The following is a 9364-nucleotide window of genomic DNA, read 5'->3' as shown; positions in this document are numbered from 1 at the left end:
TGAACTGAGGGTTGGGGGGGAGGGGGGAGGGGGGAAGACAGGTGGTGGTGATGGTGGAGGGCACTTGAGCGGAAGAGCACTGGGTGTTATATGGAAAACAATTTGACAATAAAATATTATGGAAAAAAAATGTGTATCTACACAAAATCTGCACACAAATGTTTATAGCAGCTTTGCCCATAATTGTCAAAAATTGGAAATGATCAAGCTATCCTTCAACAGGTGAATGGACACAACCACACAATGGTTGTGAGCTATCAAGCTACAGAAAGATATGGAAGAACTTTAAATCTATACTGCTAAGTCAAAGAAACCGGTCTGAAAAGAGCACATAATGTATGATCCCAATTAGATAACATTCTGGAAGAAGCAAAGCTATGGAACTGATAAAAAGATCAGTAGTTGCCCAGAGATGGGGAAGTGAGGAGAGAACGAACAGGTAAAGCACAGGGGATTTTTTTAGGGCAATCAAACTGTTCTTATGATGGTAGATAAGTAACATCATGCATTTGTCAAAACCTAAAGAATATAACAACATCAAGAGTGAACTTTAATGTATGCTAATTTAAAAAAGTAATTAAGGGGGGTTCCTGGGTGGCTTACTCAGTTAAGCGTCTGACTCTTGATTCAGCCCAGGTCATGATCTCACGGTTCAGATGATGAGATCTGAGCCCCGCATCAGGCTCTACATGGACAGCATGGAGCCTGCTTGGGATTCTCTCTCTCCCCACACCCTGTCTTTCTCAAAATAAATAAATAAAATTTTATTAAAAAGTCATTTAGGAGGCTGGGGAAACAGAAAAGAATGCAGTCTGTGACGAGAGAATCTGACTGTACTACAAATGTGTTAAAATAACCTCACTGAAGGGGCTAGGGAAAAGGTGTAGACCTAGATAACTTTGGCAACTAATGGAATTTTTAAGGCTGAATGCAAAAGGAAATGCACATAAGTACTGTACTGTAGCTGATAAAGTTGTTTTCCTGTGAGAATAGGAATTAACAATTCTAATACTGTTATACATGTATATTAGAACTGGTCAATTAAGTAAATGGATGGTAGAAGCAAGGTTTCTTCTGTGGAAATTCATAGATGAGCAAGCAGAGAAGGCTAGAATGGTCTATGAATAATGGATTAGAACTGGAGATATCAGTAAGAACTCATGTTTAACTTAATATTGTTACAGATCATGACACACAGAAATATTTACACACGTCTGTATACAAGAGTTAGCATAAAACTCTTTGCTCTGTTAGCTGAGACGACCTAACAGAAACAAAACCCTGGCAGCAATGAGAATACTTAGTGCCCACATCTTGGTTTCTTAGACCATTCTCCAGTAAAAGAACCAGAGCTCCTTGGAGAAATAGCTGATTTTAGCACTGTGACAAGAAATATGCAAGATGAACCTAGAGCATCTAGTAGTGCTGAAAAGGAAGAGAGTGCTAAAAAATAATGAAATTAAAAAAAAAAACCAAACAAGAACCCATACACATACTAATGTCAGTATGTTAAAGGGGCACAGCACAGGAGCCAACTGAATGAGATCCCAAAGGACAAAGTTAGAATAATGTCAGCAATAAAGTAGTACTGGAATATGACTCAAAGTACAAAACAGATATCCTTCATTCCACACTGATATAAGTAAATACTTGCCTAATTAATAAATGAGGAAAGAGAGACAAAATTCCCATGCAGAAGAATTCCAAATAAATTATGCAGGTGCCCAACCCCAAAGACCAGGGAGAACTCTTCATTCCTTAAGTGTGGGCAGCACAGTTACTTTCTTCCAAAGAGGACAGAATGGAATGGGGAAAAAAGTAACTTTATAGTGGAGTAACCTGACAGATATTACCTCAGCCAGGTGATCAAAGTCAGTATCAACAGTCATAAATCATGCTGGTAGTGTGAACCCTTAAAATATGATGAAAATGGCACTTCCTCTCTGCGATCACATCCTCCCCCAAACCCGCAAGCCCAGTCTCATCATAAGAAAAACATCAGATAAAGTCCAGTAGAGGAACATCCTAAAATATACTTGACCAATACCCCCAAAAACTTCCATAGGAAGTTTTTTAAATTAAACAAAAACAACATGGAGGGCTCAGTGGAGCACGTGACTCTTGATCTCAGAGCCATGAGTTCAATCCTCACGTTGGGTGTGAAGCCTACTTAATAAAATAAAATAAAATCTTAAATAATAACAACAACAACAACAAAGGCAGGAGTGGGGAACTGAAACCTACTTTTCCTCCCCGTCGATACAAACATAAAACTATCACTTTTCCAGTTTTTTTCGTTGACGATTTTCCAAATTAGCCTGCTGACATCTTACTCCCAGCCAAAGACACAGTAATACAGCCAGCTTTAGTTATATACTGTCTTTATTTATCACATAGAGAAGACTATGAATTTTGGCCAATTTTGTTCAACAAATACGTTTTGAACACCTTTTTTGTTCCAAGTATTGATTGAGGCATTGAGGTAACCTCAAAGATGGAAGAAGAAAAAAAAATCTGTGCTCTGCTTTCATTTCTATGAGGAAATCAGACAATACACAAGCAAACAATAAATGACCTATCAGATAGCAATAAATGCTATGAGGTGGACAAAAAATGAAAGCAAGGCAAAAGTGACCAAGGCAGCTACTCTAATTGGAGCTTAGAAAATGCCTCTGTAAGGAGATGACATTTGAGTTGAGACCTGAGTGGAACCAGTGTATAAAGAAAAGAGCAAATGCAAAGGCCAAAAAGAATAAGCGTAACGTGCCTGAGAGATCTCAAGTAAACAGGGCAACTGCCCCGAGGAGCTCACATGTTCTGAACTCCAGGGGTAAAAATACAAAGCCCATTTAGGAATCTCAAAACCACTCCAACACTAACCACCAGGAATCTAGCAATGATAATTAGATGAAGATCTCAATTTTATGCTCCCTGAGAGTCTCCCCCAAAGTCACAGCAGTCCAGTAAATACTGTATTTTGAACTGCCCCATCCTCCCTCTAAAAACTACCATGCTTACTGTTCATATTTAATCATGGCTCTGCTAGAAGTATTAAAAAAAAAAAATGGAGGGGGGGTATTCTACCCAAAAATTGCTTCTGATTTCTCCCTAACCAATCTCATTACTTCATATAGTACAACCATCAGCCTTTTAAAGCAAAGGCTCTGGAGACAGACTGACACGGGTTCAAACTCAGATTCTATCAGTTGTGTGATCTTGATTAAGTTGCCTAACTATTCTAAGACTCAGTTCCCTATAAAAAGCTGTAGGATTAAAAAAGACAAAACGTGGCACCCAGTGACTATTCAATAAATGTTAACTACTGCTAATAAAAGTATCTGAGTTACTTTGCTCAAAGTTCAGAGCTGGGCCAGAGGGATTACAGTAGCAAATTGTTGGAGAGATAAAGTTGTCAAACTCCTTTATGTCAGGAGCTTTGTCTTTTTCTGGTTCACTAGTGTAGACTCAGAACCGAGAACAGTGTTTAACACACAGTAGGCATCTCTCTCAATATGAGTTGAATGAATCAATGAGACTCCATCAAGCCAAAGGAGCGTAAGAGAGCCTGGCTTTACTCCAAAATAAAGAAAAGTTTTCATTCCAAATCAAGATTTTAAACAATATCCTAACGCCTTGTTAAAGATGTTTTATTATTTCTAATTGCCTCCCCAAAGTCTAGAACAGCGTTCATAATATTAACGGACTCAAATTTATTCCAATTAAAAAGCTCTGCTAACACTGAGCTGTCAGTTGTAGGCTATATTACTGTTCATAATTCAAAGTTGATGACCAAAATGTTAAAAATAATAAAGTATAAGGTATATTAATTGTTATGGAATACCTTGCTTGCCATTACTCCGTGGAACAGACTTCAAAAACTTGTGTAAAAAATTTTTTTTCTCACCAGCTGACCAACTAAGTTGCATTTATGCTGGCAAAAAAAGTGATTTCACCTTTCTCTGTATCATTAAATTTTATACAAACAACATCACAGTCACTAAAGAAAAGTCCAAATCTTTTAGACTTCTTAAAAGTTGCAGAAGATTTTTAGCTTCATATACTGGCTCTTTAGGTCAAAGAAGGACTTTTCAGGGTGATGAAAATGGAGAAAGAAGGAGTTCACCTCTCTAAAAATGAGTTTTCAATTACTATAATTATGCATAAAATAAGACAGGCAGCATTTCTGGGCCAAGATTTGATGCCTTGGTTCCCTGTGAGAATTAGAGCCAAGCATAAATTTGGGGCAAGTTCTGCAAAAACCACTTTACCCTCTATTGATGCTGAATGAAAAACTCATTGTTAGGATTCATCAATACGAATATATTTTCTAACACAGTAGCCACTCTGGCAACATGGCTTTCATCATTTTCTATCCCAGAAACAAAACAGGATGCATTTAAATCCTGCCTGACAGTTTCCACCACTGCAGGGTAGCTATCTCAACAGCTTATGAGTGGTAAGGGCTAAAAAGTAAAAATCTAGTTTACCGAGCCCCCAACGTAAAGTAGCAGGGCCTGCTAAAGCTAATCTACACTGCTGGCTATTGTATAGGTCCGCCAAACCTTCAGAGCTAGAAAGAGACCAGAACTCTACAGACACCTTTTGAGAGAGAAAGCCCAGCGTAAGGGCGGAGCGGTATGATCGGAATTGTTAAAACCGCAGCAAGCCAGCAGGGACACAGGTGCGCGGGCAGGCCCCGGTACCGCAGTCCCTGTCACGCTTCAGACGACCGGGCCCGTCACAACCACGACAGCCCTCCTAGACTCTTAATCACTCATTCATTCATTTGACAATTACGCGAGGGGCACTGAAGCAGGGCCGGCTCGCAGGGCCCCCGCCCCAGTCCCGGAACACCCTCAGCCGCCAGGCGCGGCCCTGCGCCGCCCCCATTCCCCATTCGCGGCCGCCCGCACCCCGCCAACAACGCGCTCGGGTCACCCGGATCCCGGCCTCGTCAGCACGCGAGCGCCCACGCCCCCCGCCTTGCCAGACGCAGGTCCCCCGGCCTCCGCCCCGCTTCGCCGCCTCAGACCCGCCGGGTTCTTGCGGCGAGGGAGGGGCGCGTTCGCGGAGGCCCCCCGCCCGGGGTTCAAGGTCCCTCGGCGCGCGCGACGCCCGGACCCAAGAGCCTAGGCGGGTGGGTCGGGCCCACGGGCCACTCACCTCCGCCGGGTCAGAACCGAGGGGCCTGCTCTAAGCCGTTTGAAACCGCTTGGGCCGCCGCACACCCCGCAGTGTCCTCGTTGTTTATTGGTCCTCGGCGGACCGCCCATCGCACGTTTATTGGCCTATTTGAAAGGACTGTGGGCACGCGCCGCCCGCAGTTTTAAAGGGGCCGCGCGCAGCCGTGTTCTTTCGGAACCGGCTCTGCCTGGTCGGGTGGGGCGAAGGTCCCCAGAGCGAAGATTGCCGGCGACCCCCACCCCTACCCCGCACACACGCCCGAAAGAAGGCGACAGATGTGTGGAGAACTGTGCATCCCCGGCCATCAGCATGTTTGCTTTATTTAATTTTAGCTATTCAAACGACTGTCAACACCTGCAATTTTTTAAAAAGTCCTTTCATTCAGCAAATATTGATAGTGCAGCAAGGGCGTGAGGGAAAAGAGAGGCTCTGGGATATAGTGGAAGGAGCAGCGAATGGAGGCGGGATACTGGATTCTGGTCTTGGACCTGCTCTAAGTAAACCACTTTTCTCATTAAACATTTGTAGCTCAGTTTCTTCAAAACGAGGTAACAATGTTTCCCTTACAAGCTTAATGTGAGGATTTAATATAGCTAATTGAATGTCTAGGAAAGGCCTTTGAGCAGTAAGCATTCTGCAAAAGCTTTAAGCGCTTGTTATTTATAGAAACGATAGGCTTGGTTAATATGATTTCTAAAAGTCTTGTTTAGGTCTGAAAATAAAATCCTAAGGGGGAAAAAAAAGGTTGACGGCGGCGGGGGGCTCGGGGCGGGGGGGGGGGGCCGGGGTTCCCTACACCACTCTGTTGGTGCAGAGTGCAAGTGTTGATGTCAGGGTTCTATGACTGAGCCTCGAATTGCGTGTAGAGATTACTTAAAAAAAATCTTAAAAATAAATAAAAGTCTTGTTTCTTTTTAAATTCTATGTTTCTATGAATAAGATAAGGGCCTTACGTCCAAGAAATTTACAAACTACTTTGGTCAGAGGAATAAAACAGGCTCGTGACTAAAATTCAAGGCAGTATGAAAACATCATGAAAAGCTGTGGATGCTTACGGAAGGGAGACATTTGCTAAGGGAGGATATGTGAAAAGAATGAGTTTTTTTTTTTAATGTTTATTTTATTTTGAAAGAGAGAGCGTGAGCAGGGGAGGGGCAAAGGGAGAGGAAGGGAGTAAATTCCAAGTAGGCTCTGTACTGATGCACAGCATGGATTGTGCAGGGCTCAATCCCATGAACGGTGAGATCATGACCTGAGCTGAAATCAAGAGTCTGTCCCTTAACCAACTGAGCCACCCAGGTGCCTCAAATGGGATGGACTTTGAATCTGGGATTCAAAGATTTGTAATTACCAACTGACTAAAAAATGGAAAGGGGATGGGTAAAAGTAATAAAATGATTATTTTTTAATCTATCAAATTGGCAAAGATGAAAACATTTGACAACCACTGGTTGGCCAAGAATCTGAGAAACAGATACTCAAACTCACTGTTGGTTAGAGTGTAATTGGTGCTGGGGCGCCTGGGGGGCTCAATTGGTTGAGCGTCTGACTGTGGTTCAGGTCGTGAGCTTCCCATTTGTGAGTTCTAGCCCCACGTCTGTGCTGACAGCTCAGAGCCTGGAGCCTACTTCAGATTCTGTGTCTCCTTCTCTCTCTGCCCCTCCCCTGCTTGTGCTCTGTCATACTCTAAAATAAATTTAAAAATTTTTTTAAAAGAGTGAAATTGGTTCAAATTTTTAGAAGGATGACTTAGCAGTTGTTAAAGTGTATAGTGCGTATAATTTCTGGCCCAGTAATGCCACTGTTAAGAATTTGTTCTTCAGATCTATGCAAGTATTGCAAAGAAAAATGCCCAAAGATATTCACTGCAGCAATCCTTAAGATAGGGAAAAACCAAAAATCAAAAACTTCCAAACCCTATAAATTACATGTCCATTCATAGGGAACTTGTTACATAAGATACTTTACCCACTCAATAGAACATTATGCAACTGTTAAAAAGAATGTGGTTAAGCTATATGTCATAGAATAGAAAAATGCACAAACTGAATGGAAAAGAAGGCAAATTGAAGAAAAGCATATGTGGAATGATTTTATTGTATGTGGTTATAAATGCATATGTATTTGTGTGTGTGCTTGAAAATGACTAGAACATTCCTGAAATTTCAAGAAACTAACAGGGGAACTGGGAAGGGAAGGAAACAACTTTGGGTTTTTTTTTTTTTTTTTTTTTTTTGCCACTGACAAGTTAATTAAAAAAATAGAAATGGGGAGAATCTCTAATAGTGGGAAAAGAAGGCACAAGGGCACAGAAACAAGAAAGTGCATTGTCATGTCAATTGAACATGTGAGTTTGGTTTCGAACAGGGTTCATGTTGGGAAGTAATGGGATAAAGACTGACAGAGAAAGGAACAATTCTTGGAGGGTCTTGAATACTAAAGGTAAGGAATTTGTACTTGGGTAAGTGATGAGTGATTAAAGGTTTCTGAGCCAGACAGTGACAAAATCATAACTTCCCTTTAGGAAAACTAATTAGCTTGATTATCTAAAATGGGTTAGAGTTGGAAGCCCAGTTAGAAGTCTGACAGGAGGTGATAGCAGTGGAAATGATGAGGACAGATTCCAGAAACAGGAATGGATTTCACAAATGACTTGGTGCAAAGGTGAGGGTGTGGGACCCATTTACAGAGATGAGTCAAAGAGCATGCCAGGAGTTGAGCCTAGGGATTGGGAGGCGGTGATTGCCCAAATGGAAGTAGAAAGTCAGGAGAAGCCAGTCTCAAAAGGAACCAAGGAATTTAGTTTTAGACCTGTTTACTTTCAGGTAACAATGAGACATCCAAACTGAATCTCTAAGTAGATCTAGGAAATACAGGATGAGGACTGTGAGAAAAGATTAGGAATCACCTCTATAGAGTAGAAAACATGAAATTGTAGCAGCAGATGAGACCACAGAGTGGGAGAGTGGAGAGTGAAAAGATGGGGCATGAGAACAGACCCATCGGTAGGGAAAAGAGAAAAGAGCCAAAGAGAGCAAAAGAAAAGGTCACAGTAACCTTTGAGAAATGGGTTAGAAACATATACAAATAGTCTTTTTCAGTCATTGGTATGTTTACTTTATTTAAATATTATCAGGAATAAATTGAAGATAACATTTATAAGGAGAGCGAGATGGTAAACTGGAATTTGGTCAATAAAGGATGTATGGAGTCTGGATCCTGGAGAGCTTTAGAACAAGATGGCAAATCCCTTTTTGTCTTATATGGTTTAGGTGCAGCTGTAGTGGAAGGTAGACATTAGATGTCTGATTCTGTCTGATTTGTTCGTTCATTCAGCAAATATTTATTGAGCACCTAATATGTGCAGGGACTATTCTAGGCACTTGGGATAATCAGTGCACAAAATACACACACACACACACACACACACATCTCTCTTATGGTACTCACATTATAGTGAAAAAGCATAGACAATCAACACATAAATAAATTATATAGTATGTTATTAAGCAACGTGTGCAATGGGAAAAGAAAAAAGAGTAAAACATGGTAAAAGAGATTGGGAAGTAGAGTTAGAAAGGCTGAAATTTTATAAAGGGTGGTCAGAGTAGGTTTCATTAAGAAGGTTACATTTAAGCAAAGACTTGAGGAAGGCAAAGGAGTTAGCCATGAGTTTATCTAGAGGAAGAAAGTGCAGCCAGAGGAAACAGTGATACAAAGACCGTAGGTTGGGAGCACGCCTCTCAGGTTAGAGAAACTGGGAGGCTGGTATAGCCAAAGCAGAGTAATTGGCAGGAGGGCAGTAGGAGAGGAGGTCTGATAGGTAACAGAGGGTGGGGAGAGGCAGATCCTGTAAGGCCTTGTAGAAACCTAACGTAATACCTTGCTCCATAATAGGTGTTCAATAAATGTTTGGCCAGTCATCTTTTGCAGCCCAGGATTATCACCAAATACCATTTAGCTATGTGTTTATTAGAGTGATGTGTGCTTACTTTATTCCAGGGGCCTCTCAGTAGTTCTACATAAAGAAAGTACTAACAGGGCAGTGAACTCCTTGTAGGTATTAGAGATCAAGGTAAATACTGTTTGATTGCAATTGGAAGCGGTAAACAGATGCCAAACGTTGTGACTGCTGAATAAGTGTGCTGGCCATTTCTGAAAAGCCTGCTAGGGTTGGGAC

At 41.6% G+C, this 9364-nt stretch overlaps 1 protein-coding gene across 2 annotated transcripts in view; it reads right to left on the bottom strand.

Moving 5' to 3' along the window:
* Positions 1-5241, bottom strand: part of CKAP5 (cytoskeleton associated protein 5) — a 112221-nt gene extending 106980 nt beyond the window's left edge. For both annotated transcript variants that reach the window (XM_029956720.1, XM_029956722.1), the window contains exon 1: positions 5164-5241. The gene's annotated coding sequence lies outside the window, so the exon portion shown is untranslated. The remainder of the gene's footprint in view (positions 1-5163) is intronic.
* Positions 5242-9364: the final 4123 nt, after the last annotated feature.

This window comes from Suricata suricatta, chromosome 11 (assembly GCF_006229205.1).
Source record: "Suricata suricatta isolate VVHF042 chromosome 11, meerkat_22Aug2017_6uvM2_HiC, whole genome shotgun sequence".
Taxonomy (NCBI): Eukaryota; Metazoa; Chordata; class Mammalia; order Carnivora; family Herpestidae; genus Suricata; species Suricata suricatta.
The sequence above is the reverse complement of the archived record's forward strand: the minus strand, read 5'-3'. Positions and strand labels throughout refer to the sequence as shown.